This window comes from Dendrobates tinctorius, unplaced genomic scaffold (genome assembly GCF_039654945.1).
Source record: "Dendrobates tinctorius isolate UK_male_01 unplaced genomic scaffold, ASM3965494v1 ptg000016l, whole genome shotgun sequence".
NCBI lineage: Eukaryota > Metazoa > Chordata > Amphibia > Anura > Dendrobatidae > Dendrobates > Dendrobates tinctorius.
Window position 1 is genome coordinate 15,677,122 of NW_027361684.1, and position 21,412 is coordinate 15,698,533.

General features: G+C 44.9%; 1 protein-coding gene across 2 annotated transcripts in view; it reads left to right on the top strand.

Annotated features, from left to right (window-relative positions):
- FAM222B (family with sequence similarity 222 member B) overlaps nt 1-21,412 on the top strand; it is a 214,245-nt gene that overhangs the window by 66,839 nt on the left and 125,994 nt on the right. For both annotated transcript variants that reach the window (XM_073565500.1, XM_073565501.1), the window contains one exon: nt 15,950-16,020. The gene's annotated coding sequence lies outside the window, so the exon portion shown is untranslated. The remainder of the gene's footprint in view (nt 1-15,949; nt 16,021-21,412) is intronic.

Consider the following 21,412-nt stretch of genomic DNA (forward strand, 5'->3'; position numbering starts at 1 on the left):
TTAGTGATGAACTACTTAAATGGACGAAAACTCCAAGGACGTCGCTGTTGCAGCCTCCACCTCTAAACAGTCTACTATTCCGGTAGAGGATGCGGCTTTATTGTCTGACCCGTTAGACCGTAAAGCAGAAGCATCATTAAAATGGTCATGGGAATCATCGACGGGCAATTTTAAACCAGCAGTAGCCAGCACTTGCACCACCAGATCAATGCTCGTTTGGTTAGACCAGTTGGACCAACAGATCGAGCAGGGAGTGTGGAGGGAAATGCTGCGTGCCGCTTTTCCGTTAGAGGAGCAGCAGCCTTCATGGCCGATGCATCCACTGACACACTACTTTTAGCAGCAAGATCGGCGGGTCTCTATGGTTGAAAAGCTGGAAGGGGGACGCACAATCAAAATCTAAGATCTGCGCAATCCCATGCGAGGGTGAGTTCCTCTTTGGGAAAGCCCTAGACGGCATACTCACCAAAGCAAAGAAACGAAGCAGGCTTTCCCTGGCTCGTCTATCCCTTTCTTAAGGAGAACCTTTAAAAGGCGGCCGTTTGAAAGAGGAAGCAAACGGAAAGATCAACGAGAAGGGTAGCATGTTTAGGAGTTCAGGATTCAGGGAAAAGGAAAAGATACTCAACAGTCAGTTCCCCCAGTAGGGGGTAGACTGAAAACTCTTTGCTCCAAAGTGGGAGTCAATAACATCCCTTAGTTCATCAGTACAACAAAAAGTCCTTGAAATGGAAATTCGGAATTTACTATCCAGGAGGGTCTTAGTTAAAGTCCCAGAGGGTGGAGGGTTCTACTCTCCCTTATTTTTAGTTCCCAAACCCGATGGTACGTTTAGAACAATCATAAATCTGAAAAAACTTAATACGTTTATCAAAATTATAAGTTTAAGATGGAGGCAATCAGGCCCACCATTAGGCTTCTCTTTCCAAATCGCTTATGGCGGGCATCGACCTGAAAGATGATTACTGTCATTTCCCTATCCATGACAGGTACCGAAGGTACCTGAGGGTCGCAATAGCATTCGAAGGCGAGATTCGTCATTTTCGATAAACGGCCATGCCTTTCGGTCTCTCTAAAGCACCGAGAATCTTCACCAAAGTGATGCTGGAGGTGAGGGCGTATCTTCGTCAAAAAGACACTTTGATTGTGCCCTACCTAGATGACTTTTTAGTTATCGGTAACTCTATCGCCCAGTTTACTAAATGTGTGGCTGATACGGTCTCATCCTTGCAGGATCTAGGCTGCATAATCAAATTCCAGAAGTCCAGACCTGTTCCACTATCCCTCCAGATGTTTTTAGGGTTCCAGTTAGACTCTACGACCCAGAGGTGTCTACTTCCTCAGGAAAAAAAAAAAAAGAAATCTATTCTCATCAAAGATAAAGCTAGAGCAGCAATAAACAGGCAACACATGTCCCTGAGAGAGGCAATGTCATGGTTGGGGTCGCTCACCTCCTGTACCCTGGCAGTTCAGTGGGCCCAACATCACTTCCGCACACTGCAACATCACATCCTCCAGGAGGACAGACGGCTTGGCGGTCACCTCGAGAGCAAGATAACCCTATCACAGGAAGTCTTGACTTCTCTAGTATGGTGGCTAGATAGTAACTATTTGACCACAGGAGTTCCATGGGTAATATCGCTGTCCCATACTATAACCACTGACGCTAGCCCCCATGGCTGGGGAGCCCATATGGGGAATAGCTGCTGTCAGGAAAGATGGAATAAGGAGGAACTACAATACTCCCCTAACTTAAAGGAGCGGACGGCAGAAGCATGTCAGGATCCTATCGGACACCACCACCACAGTGGCGTATTTAAACAGACAGGGGGGTACTTGATCAGAGACTCTGAGGTCTTCTGCAGAAAAGATCTTAAGATTAGTCAAAAATTGTTTGTCGTCCCTTTCTGCCCTTCACATCAAGGGAAGAGAGCAACCAAGAAGCGGACTTCTTGAGCCGATACACACTTCAGCAGGGGGAATGGCGCCTCAATCGCCATGTCTTCAGGGACATAATAGCTCTATGGGGGCAACCTCAAGTAGACATGTTTGCCACGAGAGAGAACAGACAAGAAAAAACATTCACCTCCCTGTCCTTGATGGATCATCCAGACATACTAGACGGCACAATGCTGGTATGGGCAGGATGCCGGGATCGTGGAGTCTGCTGAGCAAGATCCACTGCGGCTGGAAAGGAATGGGAGACTGACTATCGCGGATTCCCGCTGTGCAGCGCCCGGAACCCGATGCCTAACAGTTTCAGTATGTTATAAACCTAGCATATGCCTTCCCTCCGATAATCCTCCTACCACAGGTCATTCGGAAGAGGACAGGGCGAGGATAATTTTGATAGCATCGTTCTGGCCCAAGAAGCCGTGGTTCTCATGGCTACAAACCATGTCCATATCAGATCCCGGGGTCCTGCCTTCGGTCCCCAACCTACTCTCCCAAGGCCCTGTTTCTCCACCCCCAAGTGGACAGCCTACACTTGTCGGCGTGGAATTTGAGAGGCAGCTACTAAAAAACAAGAAGGTTTTCTGAGACACTAATTGCTACGCTCCTACAGAATAGGAAGCAGTCTACTACTCAGATTTATACAAAAATATGAAAAAAAATTTCTGCAGCCTCTCCACGGAAATTCCGATAGTTCCTATCCTGGAATTTCTACCAAAAGGAAAAGAACGGGGTCTAGCAGTAAATACACTGAAGGCTCGAGTGTCTGCATTAGGAGCACTCTACGGCCGTAATATAGCCGAAATAGGTGGGTGTCCCGATTTATTACAGCTTGTGAACGAATAACCCCTGTTCACATACCTAGAATCCCTTCTTGGGATTTAAATTTGGTTCTAGACGCCCTAATGGCAGGCCCTTTTGAACCAATAGACAATACTTCTCCTAAATACTTGTCACTCAAACGGGCCCCTTAGTACCACTAACATCCGCTAGGAGAGTTAGCGACATTCAAGCCTTATCCATAGATCCACCCTTCCTACAAGAAGCTCATGATAGGTTGATCTAAAAACCAGATCCCTCATACCTTCCTAAGGTATCAGCAAAATTCCATGGGTCACAAGAGATACTTCTCCCCACTTTCTTCAGGGATCCCCTCCACTCCTGAAGAACAGAAATTTCACACCTAAGACGTTAAGAGAACTGTCTTAAAATACATCGAAAGGTCCAGGAGCTAGAGGCAGTGTAGGGCTCTGTTCATATCTTTTCAGGGCTGAAAAAAGGGGTACGGAGCCACGAAGAGCACCTTATCCCGATGGATCAGGGATGCCATCCGGTTAGCTTACTAGGCGAGAAATGAAGATCCTCCGGAGAAAACATCAGAGCTCATCCTACTAAAGCAACGGCATCATCTTGGGCCGAGAGGGGAGACGTTCCAATCGAAGCCATGTGTAAGGCGGCAATTGGGTCAACCCCTTCTACTTTCTATAATCACTTTTGACGTGACCTCTCATCAAGCTGTCCGACCTAAGCTTTGGCAGGACTGTCCTTGGCACGGTGGTCCCACCCAGTTGATGGTCTCTGGAATCTTTCCAGTGGGTGCTGTTGTGGCGAAGGGTAAAAAGCCGGATTACTTACCGGTAATGCTCTTTTAATGAGTCCACGACAGCACCCGCTCACTACCCTCCCTATAAAGATAATAGCGATAGATACACCATGTATTAATAGAGTGTATTCCCTAAATATGAAGTAAATAGGTTAAACTTAAAGTGCAATAACTTTGCCTAACTATTGGCGGTCCTCCTGATACTCTGAAATACAACTGAGGAGGAGAGGCGGACCGCCCCCTTTTATGTCTCTGTAGGTTTCCTGTTCCTTTGGGGCGGATCCCGCTACCTCCAGTGGGTGCTGTCGTGGACTCATTAAAAGAGCATTACCGGTAAGTAATCGGGCTTTTTCTCTGCAGATCTAGCAGTTCTCTGAATGCTGAGCCCTGTATAACCCTGCCCACACTGCTAATTGACAGAGTTCTGTGTACACTGTGTGCATAGGGAGAAACCTGCCAATCAGTGGTGGGGGCAGGGTTACTCGGAGCAGTTGACTAGGAGGCATGAAACACTAAAGGCCCCGTCATACACAGCGAGATCGCTGATTTTGTGATGCAACAGCGATCTCGCCAGCGACATCGCTGTCTGTGACATGCATCAGCGACCGCCCCCCCCGCCGGGTATTGCTGATTGTGCAGGAATGTCCTGGGACATTTTTTCATCGTTGGTCTCCTGCTGGCCAGCGCGCATCGCTGCGTGTGGCAGCGGGAGACCAACGATCAGCGAGCTCCCAGCGCTGCAAGCAGATGCTGGGAGCTGGTATCCAAGGTAAATATCGGGTAACTAAGCGCGCGCGTCGCTTAGTTACCCGCTGTGTACCTTGGATACCTGCGTGCTCGCGCTGGGAGCTGGTATCCAAGGTACTCAGCGGGTAACTAAGTGGCGTGCGCGCTTAGTTACCCGATATTTACCTTGGATACCAGCGACCTCGCTGGTCCTGATTGCTGGTGAGTCTGCCTGTTTGACAGCTCACCAGCGATCATGTAGCGAGGCACCAGCGATCCTGACAAGGTCGAATCGTTGTTGGGATCGCTGGTGCATAGTTTAGTGTGATGGCACCCTTAGTCTTGTAGTGATAATCTGCTGATTAAACACTGATTTTCAACAACACACAGCCCAGTAAGTGACACATAACTTGAATCAGGGTTTCTGCCCCTACCTACATCTTTCTGCTGTGAGATTACATATCACAAACCTGCTAACAGATTTTCTTTAAAATGGACCTGCTATGAGGTCATGAGTAGCCAATTTGTGCTCTTATTTTATAAACACTGCTCACCTCAATTTTCTGTTTTGTTTTTCAACTTTTCCAAAAATATGGGCTTTTTTATTTAGTGCAAATTTTTATCGTCTTTACCAATGGGGCGTTGCTCACAGGATTCACTGGGGCGGGTCGTTAAACTGCTCTGCATTATTACCCATGAGCAACACCTCCTGGTAAAGACTATAAATAATAGCCCTAAAATTAAGAGTACCAAAACTCTGGGACCCACCAAGGACAACATCTGCAAGGAGTTTGTATGTTCTCTCCGTGTTGGTGTGGGTTTCCTCCGGGTTCTCCGGTTTCCTCTCTGAAGACATACTGATAGGGAATGTAGATTATGAGCCCCAATGGCGACGGCAATGCTGATTTCTATTAAGTGCGATGGGAATTAATAGCGCTATATCAGCGAGTAAAATACATAAACCATATGGTAGATTTAAACTAACAAGAAATAAACCCCAACTGATTGACAGGTGAGCACGGGGGATACAAGAAAAGGGAGAACAAACCTCTTTTGACCTTGTGAGGGCTTCTCTTTACGGTCTGGCTTTCAGTGGACATTTTATATAGTGTTTGTCACCTTATTTGTGTACTTTCTTCTGGTGATTACCACAGTTTTGTGGTGCTGTTTTAGATTGCATGGTTTTCACAGCTGAAACACAGTAATTTTTTTTTGTGTTTTATCTTGTGAAATTTGCAATGCCCAAAGCTGCCACAATTTGCATGCTTTTTTTTAAAGAGAACTTTTTTTTTGTACCAAGAAAAAACACAAAAAGTATGAAAATAACAAAATAAAATTGCCTTGTCGAAACTGTTTATTTGTGTAGAGCTGTTAGAGGCAGGGGGAGAATGTCGCAATATTTAAAGGGGTATTCCCATCTCCAAGTTCCTATACCAGTATGTAGTAGGTGTAGTAATAATAATAGCAAATACCTCCAATTAGAAATCTAGTATAGTTCTTCTGATTCGCTATGTCTCTTTCCTCCTCTGCAGGCATTGCAGGACCTTAGGTATCCATGGTTGCGACCACTAACAACTAACAGTCACTATATCAGTGGTTGCAACCATGGATACCCAAGGTCCTGCAATGCCTGCACATGAGGAAAGAGACATAGCGAATCAGAAGAACTACACTTCTAATATTATTATTATACCGAATACATATTGATGCAGGTTCTTGTGCAGAGAGAGATGCAGCAGCGGTTCCGCACAAAATAAACTGCAGTGAATCTGCGTGGAATTTTCCGCACCATGTGCACAGCGATCTGGTTTTCCATAGGTTTACATGGTACTGTAAGCCACTTGGAAACTGCTGCGGATCCGCAGGACCAAATCCGCAGCAAAAACCGCGACGTTTGCACGCACCCTTAGAGATGGGAATACCCCTTTAAGTCTCCTTAAAGTTTTCATATATTATGAAGCATTTACACTGCTGTAAATCCTGAGTTTTGTAAACAGGGTCAGCAACATCATTTCATAAATTAAATTAAAAAAAAAAAACTAATTATCTTTTAAACATAAAAATCTAAAATTGGCATCTCCCTGCCAGCTGGTGCGTGCATGCTAATTGGATTGCCATGATTTCTAAAAGTTGTCGCAAGTGGGCATTTCTAAGTAGATGTGAGGAGCAAGTTTATCTTCCGGTGATTAGCAAACAGCATGACTAATTCTCAGTGCAGATGCAGTCAGACTGAATGTCAATTACTGGGAGACCTTTTGCAAATCATTAAAAGGATTTTTAAGGTTCTTCAAGCAAGTCAAACGTAGCGCTCAGAGGTCGCTGTAACCGGACGCTAATTACGGGTGTAAATCAATATTCTGGTGCAGTGTCCCCTCCTGGTCTGGTGTCGCCTGCATTGTGCAGGGCTGTATTTTGTAACTATTGGTGCATATTATCTGCATTCCGCCGCATCTATAGGATGATTCGCATCGTCTTGGGCTTGCGTTGTAGTGTTTGTGTCGGCTGTGAGCCCATGAGAAATAGACATTTCACAAGAAAGTTTGTAGTAATAGGCAGAGGTGTATCTAGGTTTTCTGGCACCCAGGGCAAGAATTCAGTTTGGCGCCCATCCTGCCAAGCACATATGTGATTTGTACTCGTGCCGACAAGCTGCTCACCCTAATTCCATGTTCAGTTTAAAACTGAGAGAATTAAGAAGAGAAGCTCGTTGTCACGTAACAGCGTAAGTATGAAAATCGCCTATGACTGAAGCTGCCATGTGATGACACCAAGCAAAGCTGAATCCTGACAGTGCGGATATTACACGTTGTTAGGATTGGCTGCAGGTATTCATTTTATAATTGTAGGGTGCGTCCAGGTTTGAAATGAAAGTCTGCAGTCACTATAGGAGGCTGCAGACTTCTGAAGTCTCACAGTGCTTTCACTGCACACTTATAGGATTCTCCCTTGCACAAGTATGTGATGTGTAGACTTCTGGCCACCTTCCAACTAGACGTCCCCGGCCTCACTCAGTTCATTTTCATTGAGTGAGGCCACACATGACTAGTCAGTATGTGACCGCATGTCAGTTCCACCACCCCAACCACTCCACATACCATACCTCTGCCCTTCCCTAATAACCTCCCTCTCCAACATCACTGAAGGAGAGCTTACTAATCTCCTTTCCAAATCACGCCTCACCACCTGTGCACTTGACCCCCATCCCTTCCCACCTGCTCCCCCAACCTCACTAACATGATCATTCCAGCCCTAACCCACCTCTTCAACCTATCCCTAACTTCTGGTACCTTCCCCTCTGCCTTCAAACATGCCTCCATAACACCCATCCTCAAAAAAATCAAACCTTGACCCAACTGCTATGCCCAGCTATCGCCCCATATCACTGCTCCCGTTTACTTCCAAACTCCTTGAACAGCATGTCCATGCTCAACTTTCCTCCCACCTCTCATCTAACTCCCTCCTTGACATCCTGCAATCTGGTTTCCGCCCCCACCACTCCACTGAAACTGCCCTGACCAAAATTACTAATGACTTACAGCCAAAGCTAACAGACAGTTCTCCATCCTCCTCCTTCTTGACCTGTCCTCTGTCTTTGACACAGTTGACCACTGCCTACTGCTACAGATTCTTTCTCCCCTTGGCATCAAAGACCTTGCCCTATCATGGATTTCCTCATACCTTTCTGAACGCACGTTCATCGTTTCCCACTCCCACACTACCTCCTCATCCTGCCCCCTCTCTGATGGAGTCCCCCAAGGCTCTGTCCTGGGGCCCCTACTTTTTTTCATCTATACTCTTGGCCTAGGACAACTCATAAAGTCCCATGGCTTCCAGTAGCACCTGTATGCAGATGACACTCAGATCTACCTCTCTGGCCCAGATGTCACCTCTCTGCAGTCCAGAATCCTGGAGTGTCTATCAGCCATATCCTCCTTTATCACCTCTTGCTTCCTAAAACTCAACGTAGACAAAACTGAACTCACTATCTTTCCTCCATCTCGCGTATCTTCCCTACCCGATCTATCTATTATGGTAAACGGCACAACGCTCTCTCCAGCACGTGAAATCCGCTGCCTCGGAGTAAAGGCCCCTTTACATTTAACGATGCACCAGCGATCCCGACCACGATACGACCCGGTCAGGATCGCTGGTGCATCGCTAAATGATCGCTAGTGAGCTGCCACACAGGCAGATCTCACAGCGATGCAGCAGCGATACAGCGGACGATACTTACCTTTCAGACGCGGCGATCCTGACGTCCTCCCGCCCGCCTCCACACGTCGCTCATCGGCGCCACAGGAAGCCCAGCAGGATGCGCCCGACGAGAAATGAAGCTGCGCGATCAACGACACAGCGGGGGAGTCGGTCGGAGGTAAGTATCACATATAGCGATATCGCTGCTACGTCACCAAATCGGTGATGCTTTAGCGATATTGCTAAAGATATCGCTATGTGTAAAACCCCCTTAACTCTGCCCTGTCCTTCAAACCACACGTCCAATCTCTTGCCACCTCCTGTCATCTCCAACTCAAAAATATTTCCAGAATCCGTCCCTTTCTCAGTCCTCAATCTACTAAAACTCTTTAACATACCCTCATCATCTCCCGCCTTGACTACTGCAACACTCTACTTTGTGGCCTCCCTGCTAACTCTCTTGCACCACTCCAGTCTGTCCTCATTTCTGCTGCCCGACTAATCCACCTCTCTCCTCGCTACTCCCATGGCTCCCCCCTCTGCAAATCCCTCCATTGGCTCCCAATTCCCCAACGAATCCAGTTCAAACTAACACTGACCTACAAAGCCATCCACAACCTTTCCCCTCCCTATATCTCTGAACTAATCTCCCAATATCTTCCCTCACGTAATCTTCGATCCTCCCAAGACCTGCTACTCTCCTCCACACTTATTCGTTCCTCACACAACCGCCTCCAAGATTTCTCCCGAATATCCCCTATCCTCTGGAATTCCATGCCTCAACACGTCCGATTATCCACCACACTCGGATCATTCAAACGTAACCTGAAAACCCATCTTTTCAGGAAAGCTTACAACCTGCAATGACCATTCTGCCGCCCCACCACCGCCTGAGCTGCCGCCTCACCACCACCAGAGCTGCTGCACCCCCGACCTTCTGTCTCTTCCCCACTATCCCGTAGAATGTAAGTCCGCAAGGACAGGGTCCTCTCCCCTCTGTACCAGTCTGTCATTGTAAATTTGTTTACTGTTTATGATATCTATAACTTTGTATGTAACCCCCTTCTCATGTACAGCACCATGGAATTAATGGCGCTATATGAATAAATAATAATGTATGCAAATCGTCATCACCAGAGAATCCTGACAGCGCTCAGTGAGCACTGTGAGAATTCAGAAGCCTGCAGACTCATCATAAACTTGGACAACCCCTCTAATGCTCCTAACATAAATAAAAATATCAGAATTAGTTAGAATCACAAAAAAAATTTACATTCAGGTACCTGATATATGACGTCATCTCTGGAGGAGTTGTTCTTTCTTTTCTACTTCATCTTGTCCAGACTCCATGAGTTTTCTCATCCACAGCTGTCTCTGCAGACTTCCATCTTCTCCGGTCTTCTGCAGCACATCCCCACATGATGCCCTTAAAGATAGCAGTGTCGTTATAATGCTCCCACATCAAAATATCTGCTGTACGCTGAGCCCCGGAATAAATAATTGCGGAATGTCTGCACAGAATATGACCCACACACTGTCACTCTTATGGTACATGGAGTCCCCCCCCCCCCCATAGGGCCCCGTCTCTAAACTCTGTTCTCTCATCACATTCCCCCTTGGTATACTGTCACCTGCTAGCTGTGCCCTTACACTGTTACGCTGTTGCCCCATGCTACACATCCTACGCTACTCTGACTTTATTCTGTGCCTATTTGCACATTTTTCCTCCTCTACTGTCTCCTCGCACGTTTCCCCCTCCCTCCTCTTACATTTACCCTCTCACTTTCCATACTGTCTCCTCACACTTCCCTCCCAACTCCCCATACTGTGTCCGCACCCATCTCATCACCCTCACTCCCCATATTGTCCTCATACATTTTCCCCTTTCTCCTCATACTGTGTCCGCACCCATACCACCACTCGCCATACTGTCTGCACGAAATCCCCCATACATGCCCCCATCTCATACCTTCCTCCACGTATTGTATCTTCAAATTTCTCCCACTTCCCATATTGTCTGCACCTGTCCCTTCCTTGCTCCCCAAATTTGTGTCCTCAAATCATTCCCTCGTTACATGAAATCTCACCCAGCCACGTTACACGAAATACCCCATCACAGTATATCTCCCCCACACAATAAATACCACCACATACACAGTAAATACATACCCCCTCCCCATGCATTCACAGTAAATACATACCCCCTTTCCACACACACACAAAGCACCCCCCCCAGTAAACATAAACCACACCACCCACACACAGTAAACACCACCAGCAATTAACCCCTTCCCGACCAATGACGCCACATAGGCATCATGAAAAGCTTTGCCAATCCTACCAGTGACGCCTATGTGGCGTCATGAATTCATTGCCCTCCTGCGGGTCGGGTGACCGGGGTCACTGAAAGGTCACCCGACCCGCAGTGACAGGACCCTTGTACCTCACAACGGGGGGGGTGGCGGCTTTGCCCCCCGTTGCTACGATCGCTCTGATTGGCTGTTTCACTTTCAACAGCCAATCAGAGCGATAGTAATATTTCACCAGTGATATTTGGTGAAATATTACAATCCAGCCATGGCCGATGCTGCAATAGCATGGGGCATGGCTGGAGATCGTGATCCGACCCCCCCCCCCCCCCCCCCCCCCCACACACACACACACACACACACCGACTGACGGTGGCAATGTGCCGCCGCCACCGACTGACTCTACTCCCCCTGCCTTCCGATTTCCCCCTATAGCCTCCCTGGTACCTCCTGAGTCCCGGTGTCACGCCATCTTCTTTCCATGGGTGCGCCATCTTACAAAATGGCGGGCGCATGCGCAGTGCACCCGTGAATCTGCCAGCCGGCGGATTAATTCATTTTACAGGTACATTTTGATCACTGTGATAAACTATCACAGTGATCAAAATACAAAAAAAGTAAATAAAGCCCCCCTTTATCACCTCCATAGGTAGGGACACATAATAAAATAAAGAAAATATATTTATTTTTATTTTTCCTTTAGGGTTATGGTTGGAATTAGGGTTAGGGGTGTGTTGGGGTTAGGGTTGGGATTAGGGTTAGAGTTGAGTTAGAATTGAGGGGTTTCCCCTATTTAGGCACACCAGGGGATCTCCAAACGCGACATGGCGCCACCATTGATTCCAGCCAATTTTGCGTCTAAAAAGTCAAACCGTGCTCCCTCCCTTCCGAGTCCCGACATGTATCCAAACAGTGATTTACTTCAACATATGGGGTATCAGCGTACTCAGGAAAAATTGCACAACAACTTTGGGGGTCTAATTTCTCCTGTTACCCTTGGGAAAATAAAATATTGGGGGCTAAAAAATTTATATTTGTGGAAAAAAAATGATTTTTTAATTTCACGGCTCTGCGTTATAAACTTCTGTGAAGCACTTGGGGGTTCAAAGAGCTCACCACTCATCTAGATAAGCTCCTTAGGGGGTCTGGTTTCCAAAATGGTGTCACTTGTGGGAGGTTTCCACTGTTTAGGCACATCAGGGGCTCTGCAAACGCAACATGGTGTCCGATCTTAATTCGAGCCAATTCTGCATTGAAAAAGTCAAACGGCGCTCTTTCCCTTCTGAGCTCTACCATGCACCCAAACAGAGGTTTACCTCCACATGTGGGGTATCAGCCTACTCAGGACAAATTGCACAACAACTTTTGAGGTCCAATTCCTCTTGGTACCGTTGGTAAAATAAAAAATTGGGGGCAAAAAGATCATTTTTGTGAAAAAAAAAAAAAGGATTATAAGTTATAAATTTCTGTGAAGCACTTTGGGGTTCAAAGAGCTCACCACACATCTAGATAAGTTCCTTGGGGGGGTCTAGTTTCCAAAATTGGGTCACTTGTGGGGGTTTCTACGTCGACATTTCAAAACGTCACTACTTCCCTTCCGAGCCCCAACGTGTGCCCAAACAGTGATTCCCCCCCCCTCCCCTCCCCACATATGGGGTACCATCGTACTCAGGACAAACTGGACAACAATTTTTGGGGTCCAATTTTTCCTGTTACCCTTGTGAAAATAAAAAATTGCGGGCTAAAAAATCATTTTTGAGGAGAAAATTATTTTTTATTTTCACGACTCTGCGTTATAAACTTCTGTGAAGCCCTTGGGGGTTCAAAGTGCTCACCACACATCTAGATAAGTTTCTTGGGGGGGTCTAGTTTCCAACATGGTGTCGTTTGTGGGGGAGCTCCAATGTTTAGGCACATCAGGGGCTTTCCATGCACGACATGGTGTCCGCTAACGATTGGAGCTAATTTTCTATTCAAAAAGTCAAATGGCGCTCCTTCCCTTCCGAGCCTTGCCATGCGCCCAGACAGTGGTTTATGACCACATATGAGGTATCGGTGTACTCAGGAGAAATTGCCCAACAAATTTTAGGATCCATTTTATCCTGTTGCCCATGTGAAAATAAAAAAAAGGAGGCTAAAAGAAAATTTTTGTGAAAAAAAAAAAAAAAATACATTTTCATTTTTACGGATAAATTTGTGAAGCACCTGGGGGTTCAAAGTGATCACTATGCATCTAGATAAGTTCCTTAGGGGGTCTAGTTTTCAAAATGGGGTCATTTGTAGGGGAGCTGTAAACTTTAGGCACACAGGGGCTCTCCAAACAAGACATGGTGTCCGCTAATGATTGGAGCCTATTTTCCATTCAAAAAGTCAAATAGTTCTTGAATGTGGTTTTGATCAGCTTGAGGGGTGCAGTTTTTAGAATGGTGTCACTTTTGAGTATTTTCAGCCATATAGACCCCTCAAACTGACTTCAAATGAGATGTGGTCCCTAAAAAAATGGTTTTGTAAATTTTGTTGTAAAAATGAGAAATCACTGGTCAACTTTTAACCCTTATAACTTCCTAACAAAAAAAAATTTGTTTCCAAAATTGTGCTGATGTAAAGTAGTGGGAAATCTTATTTAGTAACTATTTTGTGTCACATAACTCTCTGGTTTAACAGAATAAAAATTCAAAATTTGAAAAATGCAAAATTTTCAAAATTTTCATGAAATTTCCGCTTTTTTTCCACAAATAAACGCAAAAATTATCGACCTAAATTTACCACTATCATGAAGCCCAATATGTCACGAAAAACAATCTCAGAATCGCTAGGATCCATTAAAGCGTTCCAGAGTTATTACCTCATAAAGGGACAGTGGTCAGAATTGAAAAAAATGGCCTGGTCATTAAGGTCAAAATTGGCTTGGGGTCAAATACCCCTCCAAGCAGTAAATACACCCCACCCCTCTCTTCGGTGTCTTCAGCTCCACTAATGTGGAGCTCTTACCACCCATCTGCGCCTCTGCAGCGCCGTATGCATCACATTGCTGGCGTCGCTGTGACCCGGCCGGCAGAGCTTCAATTGATCCCTGGGAGTCGACATGCTGCAAGTTATCTGTGCTGGCTGTCAGCTTGACAGTTGGCTCGGAGAACTGTTGACTCTCAGAATGCAGCCACTGGGGGAGACACTTCGGACCGCCACATTAGATGGCTGACTGCACCTCCCCTGCAGGCTGCACCCCAGCCCCATCCTAGATACTGTACACCTGTGGTAATATCTATATTCCAGAAATCTGCTTTTTTTTTTTTTTTTTTTTATCTCCTCCTCGACTCGTCCTTCATTCTCAGAATTCTCAATTTAAAGTGAATGCAGATTTTCCCATTACTGGGATAGGAGATGGCATTTTGTGCTTATAAAATTCTATGCAGAACTGGATCTGTCGTGCAGCAAAATGTCTATCTGCCTCTAGTTCCGTTCCATAGAATTTTAAAAGCACCAACTGCCGTCTCTTATCTCAGTAATGTGAAAATCTGTCCTTTTATAACAGTCATGAGCAAATATGTCAGCAGATTAGGCTAGCAGGGCATACCGACAAAAGAATGCAGCATCACACTGTAAGCGCCAAGATGTATGCAAACATTGAATACATGAAATTTGAAGAGCAATATACATATAAAAATGAAGGTACCAAGTGCATAAATTGGCCAATTCATGAGAGCCCATCAGCTAAGGCAAGGAGGTGTTGATTGCCTCGTTTCTTTAATTAGTTCTGGATTCTACCCAATCTCTAACTTTATATGCTTTTAGCCCAGGAGAGGCATGTTTGATAAATATTAGGGTTTAGGGTTCCATCAAAGAAAGATCACCTTGCCGTGGTTGACCAATTTATGCACCAAGTACCTTCATATTTTTTTTTAAGTATATTCTATATTGCAGTGATGCAGTTTAAATTTGATGTATTATTTGCAGACATCTTTACTGCTTAGGCTAGTTTCACAATAGCGTTCTTGGGCGCAGGGCCGCCGCTAAGCCCTGCCCCCGGCCGAGCCCCCTCCGGTCAGTTCCTCCGCAAATCGCATGAGGCTGCATGCGATCAGCGTATCCTATATTTAGCATTGGATACGCTGATCGTGCACTGGTCTGATTTTGCTGGCGCTGCGCCCAGCACACAAAAGCGCGGTGTTGCATTTTTGTGCTCTGGGCGCAGCGCCAGCAAAATCAGACCAGCGCACGATCAGCGTATCCAACGCTAAATATAGGATACGCTGATCGCATGCAGCCTCATGCGATCATTGGAGGAACTGACCGGAAGGGGCGGGGCTTAGCGGCGGCCCTGTGCTGCGCCCAAGAACGCTAGTGTGAAACTAGCCTTACAAAGGCTGCTGTATTCTTTTGCATATTATACAGTCATAGATTGCACCTGTTCACACTTGCTTTATTTTGTTCATCGGTGTTGGTAAGTTTTTGTAGATCTAGCGGAGCTCAGTTGTTGAGCTGTGTATAACCCGCCCACACTGCAGCTTTGTATGTACAATGTATAGTGACAATGCTGCTAATCAGTGCTGCGGGCATGGTTGGACTAGGAGGCACACACGCCAAGTTGTCCTTTAGTGATCATCTCCTGCTGATAAAACACTGTTTTGTATTGAAACGACAAAACACCGTCCAGTAAACACATCTCTGTAATCAGGCTCTCTGTCACCTGCTGTTACCCCGTCCCAGCACTGATTAGCAGCTTTCTGCCAATGATTGATGAGGGCGGGGTTATACAGAGCTTAGCATTCAGAGAACTGCTAGATTTGCAGCTGAAAAATCAGTGATTTGTATTAAAATGACAGCATGCGACCCAGAAAGTGACACACTGCTGGGATCAGGGTCTCTGCCCCTACAACATTCTGCTCTCAGATTACATAGCAAAATCCTGCTGATTAAATTCCCTTTAAGGATGACCTGTTAAAGACCGGAATGTGATAATTTAAGTATCTGAGAAAATGGATATAGTTTATTCTAAACCATCCAGTTGATGTTTATAATAATTTATGTAAAACATAAATGATCACCGAGAACGCCATCTAAGAAGTCCAGAGGGCCATTCCCCTAGGTTGTTTGCCTTTTTTATATTCATTTTTGTGTTTTTATTTTTTTGGTAATATTTGTCTTTTGTCTCTTTCTATTTTAGGAACTTTAATATTTTCCGGTTGAGGAAACTCCTCGATGTAGATCACCCGGGGTGCAACCAATTCTACTGTGGTGAGTATCTGCCGGTATGACTTGTAAACTTATGCTATGTACCTATGTTATACAGCAAGTAGTGTCTTAATAAAACAGTCCAGAAATAAAGGTCTCTCTCTTAAGATTGCACATGGGACAATATTACCAAGTTGTTGAGACATCGGCTTACGCTCGGATGTTTGTGTGGCAATGACGTCACAGTAGGAATTCAGCCATTCTTATGGGAATGAGAAAGAAGTAAGATTGGGTCATCGCTCAGCAACATTTCCCAACTATTTGGAAGTTTTCAAACTTTTGTGTGATATTGAGTCCTTCTGAAAAGTTCACGTGCTCAGTACCCTCCCCCCATTCTTGGTGCTACCGTAATATTAGGCCATTACCATTTATTTGAATGAAAAACAATCTGATTTAGCTTCACATTACTGATCAGAAAGGCAAATATTGTACTGAAGACTTGCACAGCAATGCGTCTCGAAGGGGCTGCACTTATGACCTGAATTTGATTGATATGTGAATAGAACACTTGTGTTTAAAGGTCAAAAAAAAAAAAAAAAAGACCCCAATATGTATCTGCAGCCGTAGAGTTAATCTGCAGATAAATACAGTTTTAAGCATTATATGGCTTTTTAATTGGAAGTGTGGCTACAGGGAGAAAATGAAGTTCTATTCTCCCTGCAGCCGCTTGCTTCCAGTCATCGGGGCGGTGCCAGGGGCACGTGAACAGTCAGCCCGCTGTAATCCCTCCCTCTGTTCCTTGACAGACAACTTGGTCAGCACAGTAGGATGCCAATCCTGGAGCACAGGGGTAAGTTATTACAGCGCGCTGACTGTTCACTGCCCCCTGCACGGCCTTCAGGACTGGAAGCGAGCGGCTGCAGGGAGAATAGAACATGCGAGTAGACCATTTTATTAATGAGCACTGGACTGATCATTGTGGCATTTAATTCACTATATTTTCCTTAGATTGTGTCCACTATGTGTATAAACTTGCAATCTCATCTATCGCTATCCGCAGGATGTGCCATAACTCTGATAGACAGGGCTGTGGAGTCGGTAAGCCAAACCTGCGACTCCGACTCCTCAATTTCCCTTACACCGACTCCAACTCCGACTCCCACACATTTTGCTTATATTTAAGTGAAAAATTTATTGTAGTACAATGTGAACCTCAGACATTTAATCATTTTTATGATCCAATAATCAAGATATTTAGATAGAACAGAATATATATTGGTGTACTACCCGGTTTTCATTCTTTTTGGTACAGATACGATATGGATAGACAGATATGGATAAATGGATAGATAGAGCAGATTTCTAATCTGCTTTTGCTATTGAGTAACATTATCTATGAGCTCAAAAACCTTTCAGGTGATGCAGTTTTTTAAAAAGATGATCTGCTTTTGCAGCTGAAAAACGTATCCTCAAAAAACACAGGAAAAACGCTGTGTGTGAATGTAGCCTTAGATCAGGAATAGAACAGCCATTTATAGAACATTTCATAACTTTCCCAAACTCCTATGAAAAAATATTCAGCACATCCTGCATTGAATTACTGTACCCAATTTATTATATATTTTAGGAGTCGGTCCATTTTATACCGACTCCAACTCCGACTCCACCAAAATGAGCACCGACTCCGACTCCACGACTCCGACTCCACAGCCCTGCTGATAGATGAGGGGTTTCACTGCTAGGTCACTCAAAATGCCTGGTGCCGCTGGGTATAAAGTTGTGGCTGCATGTCTGGATACAGTGGAGCATGTGCACTGGTTTTTTGGAACTCCTATAGAAGTCAATGGAGAAGGTGCACAAGCACAGCCACTTTTCCACGGACAGCGGCCAACGCTCCTAGCGGTGTCAGGATTCCCATTTATCAGCCATTTATGGTATGTCCTGTGGATGAGATTACAGCGTGTCCCAGTCTACTTTCCCCCACAATCTAAGGTTGGCTGGAGACCCCCCATACTTATCAGATTGCGTTTTTGTAATGTGCATGGGGAAAATTGGTAACTGTGAACACTCCACCTCCGCTGAGTTCTCCTAAAAAAAAAAAAATAATAAAAAAAAAAAAACATTTTGTGAATGTAGGCAGGTCTGAAATAAGAAGGCTCTGGAGCTCCGTCACTGCAGCTCATAAATGCAAATACAGCTTTACACATCTGGAAGAGATAAAACCAGGACAAGACACGAGCGGTGAGGTCATCCGTGCACTACAATGTCAGCAGTGAGGTGTTTCTCTCTTCACGACGCACGTTTCACAGTTTGATTGGAGGTGAAGGAGACAGTTATCTTTTCAGCTGGCAGATCTGGAGGTGGACTGGATTGCTGGCCGGTTTCTAAACCCGGCGTAATGAATGGTTGCTAGGCAAATTGCATCTCAATCAGTTTAATCCTCTGCATGTCATGTACAGGTCCGTACTTGGAGAACTAAAGCCGCAGCGGTCACAGAACCATCGAGGGTCAGACACCTGACGAGGGCTAGAATACTCAGCATAGGATTAGTTACAGAGCTGAATTGTGATTGCTAATACAATAGAGCTTAAAGGGGTTCTTCACTTTTTGGGGGTCATTTATTTTTTATTTTTTTGCTTAATTGCAGTTATTTGGGGCTAACAATCCTTTTATGCAGTTTGGTTCCGTTTAAAAAATGTTGCACCATTTTTGTTTTTACGGACTTGAATGTGATTTGTAGTTATAAGTCAGCTGAGAAGAGCTCAGAAAAAGAGAGATAAGGGTTCATTTCGGGCGGGGTCCTCTCTCTTCCTGTACCAGTCGTGACTTGTATTGTTGAGATTACTGTACTTGTATGTATTATGTATACCCCTCCTCACATGTAAAGCGCCATGGAATAAATGGCGCTATAATAATAATTTCCAATAGGGCTGACAGGTTCTCGGCTAACAATCTGTAGCCAGCAATGGACTGAGTCACACAGAGACTATGTAAGGCCATTGATGCAACATTTAATGAAACCCATTTAGGGCGCAGTCAGACGACCTTATCAATCGGGGCGAGATCGGAACGCAGTGCACGGACTGACCGGCGGCTCTCCTCGCCCCAAGCATGACAGCTTCATGGCTTTCTATGCTCTGGTCAGGAGAGACACGGCCAGTCTGTGCATTGTGGTCTGATCTCGGACCGATTTCTACAGTCTGCGCCTTTACAAAAATTGATTTCTATCCAAATGTTCACACATTTACTTATGAATAAAAATTGGCCCCATCGGTGGATAATTCCTCTAATTTTGCTGTGCCAAGTGCATTAAATTGGAGCTCTCATAGAATGCCCTTTAATGATGAGTGAATACAGACGTACAAGAGGCTAATAGACTTTCTGTTCACTTACTGCAAGCAGAGATATTGAATAATAGATTTTAAAATTGACTTATACTATGAATGAAACTTTTTTTTTTTACATCTAAATAAATAAACCTTAAAACCATGGTGGCTACTGTGCATGACACCGCAGAAGACGGATGGATGATGGGGAGCGCCGGGCAGCCACCAGGAATCCTTCCTCTACATCATTCATGCTGCTGCCCCTATTACAGAGTATTAGCAGATGTGAGAGTCCGTATACAGCAGCCGGATTAGTTTCTTTGTGTATCGCAAAATCCTAAGATCACGGTCCATAATTTTATTGTTCTTATTAGGTCAGGGTCACAACATCGTTATTCTATAAATCGGTCCGATTATGCTAATCACACTCTAATTATACTTTGATCAGAGTGCAATCTGATTTTCACAGATGTGGAGAATTAAAAGAAAAAAAAAAATCACCATCTTCTGCGTTCTGTCAGTTTGTGAAAATCGGACAGCACTCTGATGTCATCCGTGTCAGATTTTTCTTTTTCGACAGATACATAGACCTAAATGGCCAAGTGCAATCAGATAATCAAATGCAACTTGTGCATGCTGAGATTTGTTTTGTTTTTTTGGACTGATTAGGTCCGAGGAAAAGAAATCGGACTTGGCACAACCCCATAGAATAACATGGGGATGACGGAGAGCACTCGTCCAATTTTTACAGTTGTGTGCGTGAGCCCTTAAGCTGATGCTGCAAATACACCTTTTAGTATATAAGTAGAATAACCTAGTTCATAAAATAAGTGAAAAAAACCAGTACCGGAATAAAGGGTGTTAAAGACTGGAAGATATGGAGCGAGAAACCTTCCATGAGGGAGTGCGTTCCAGAGAAGAGCAAAGTAAGAAGGTCTTGTGGAGATTGGCGTTTATATGTTGGGAGGGAGCAGGAGCGTCGGTCACAGATGTATGGAGGGGGCAGGTTATGGATGGACTTGTAAGTCATTGTTAATTCTGAACAGAAATCTCTAGGCAATGGGGAGCCAGTGAAGGGATTAATGGAGGGGAGAAGCCGAGGATTAACGGGGGAAGAGGTGGATCAACTTGTGCAGCAGAGTTGAGGTTGCATTGGAATGACACAAGTATTAGGAGGAGGTTGCAGTAGTCTAGCCGGGAGATGATGAGGGCATGCAGCAGAGGTTTTGTTCCACAAAGGTAGATTTGAGAAATGTGTTTGAGTCATAAAGTTGGTACCGACCTCAATATGCTGTTTAATGGACAGGCTTACCCCAAGGCAGATGGACTTTTGATGCTTTAAATGAATGTTTCGTGTGGGGAGAGAGAATGGTAATGGAGTTGTCGAGTGCTTTTTTTTTTTTTTTTTTTTTTTGCTTGTTTGTGCAAAACACCCATCATCGGGACAAAGTAAAATTCTCACTTGTCAATTCCCATCCGTACTGCTCTTAGGTCCCAGTTGACAAACCTCTAGAGGGAACATTGTGAAAATAGTGTGTCACTGCAGTGCCTGTGATTGGCTGCAGCAGTCAATCTGATTCTGGTCGCACAGACATTTCTCTGCCAAAAAAAAAAAATAGTTCTATTAATTTGGTTTTATCCATAGACAAAATTCTAGAGAACCTTTTTTTTTTTTTTTTTTTTTTTTTCCATACTGAGTTTTAGAAAGTGGGAAGTAAAGAAAGCAGAATATAGCGGATACTCAGGAATTCAGGATAGCCGAGAGGTAAGAAGAGATAATGAAAGCTGCGGTCTTCTATCTCCTAGGCCAGTGTATAGATGAATAGTCGGATTCCCGAGACAGATGGTCTCTTTCAGGTGGTATGGTTGCCGTATATAAAGGAAGAAGGGGACATGCTAGTGGTTAGTGATAGGTGGAGGCATGGCTTATGGGGGAGACGACTGGGCCATTTTGCCAAGCAATTACAGGGAAAGGACGAAGCGTTTTCAGAACTTGTCGATCTTGTGTTAGGAACGAGTGGTGAAGTCCTCAACTGAGATTAAGAAAATGGGAGGGTGCACAGGGAGGCAGAGAGGAAAGTATGGGTCTTTAAATCATTTTTTGAATTTTCCTCAGAACAGATATGAGA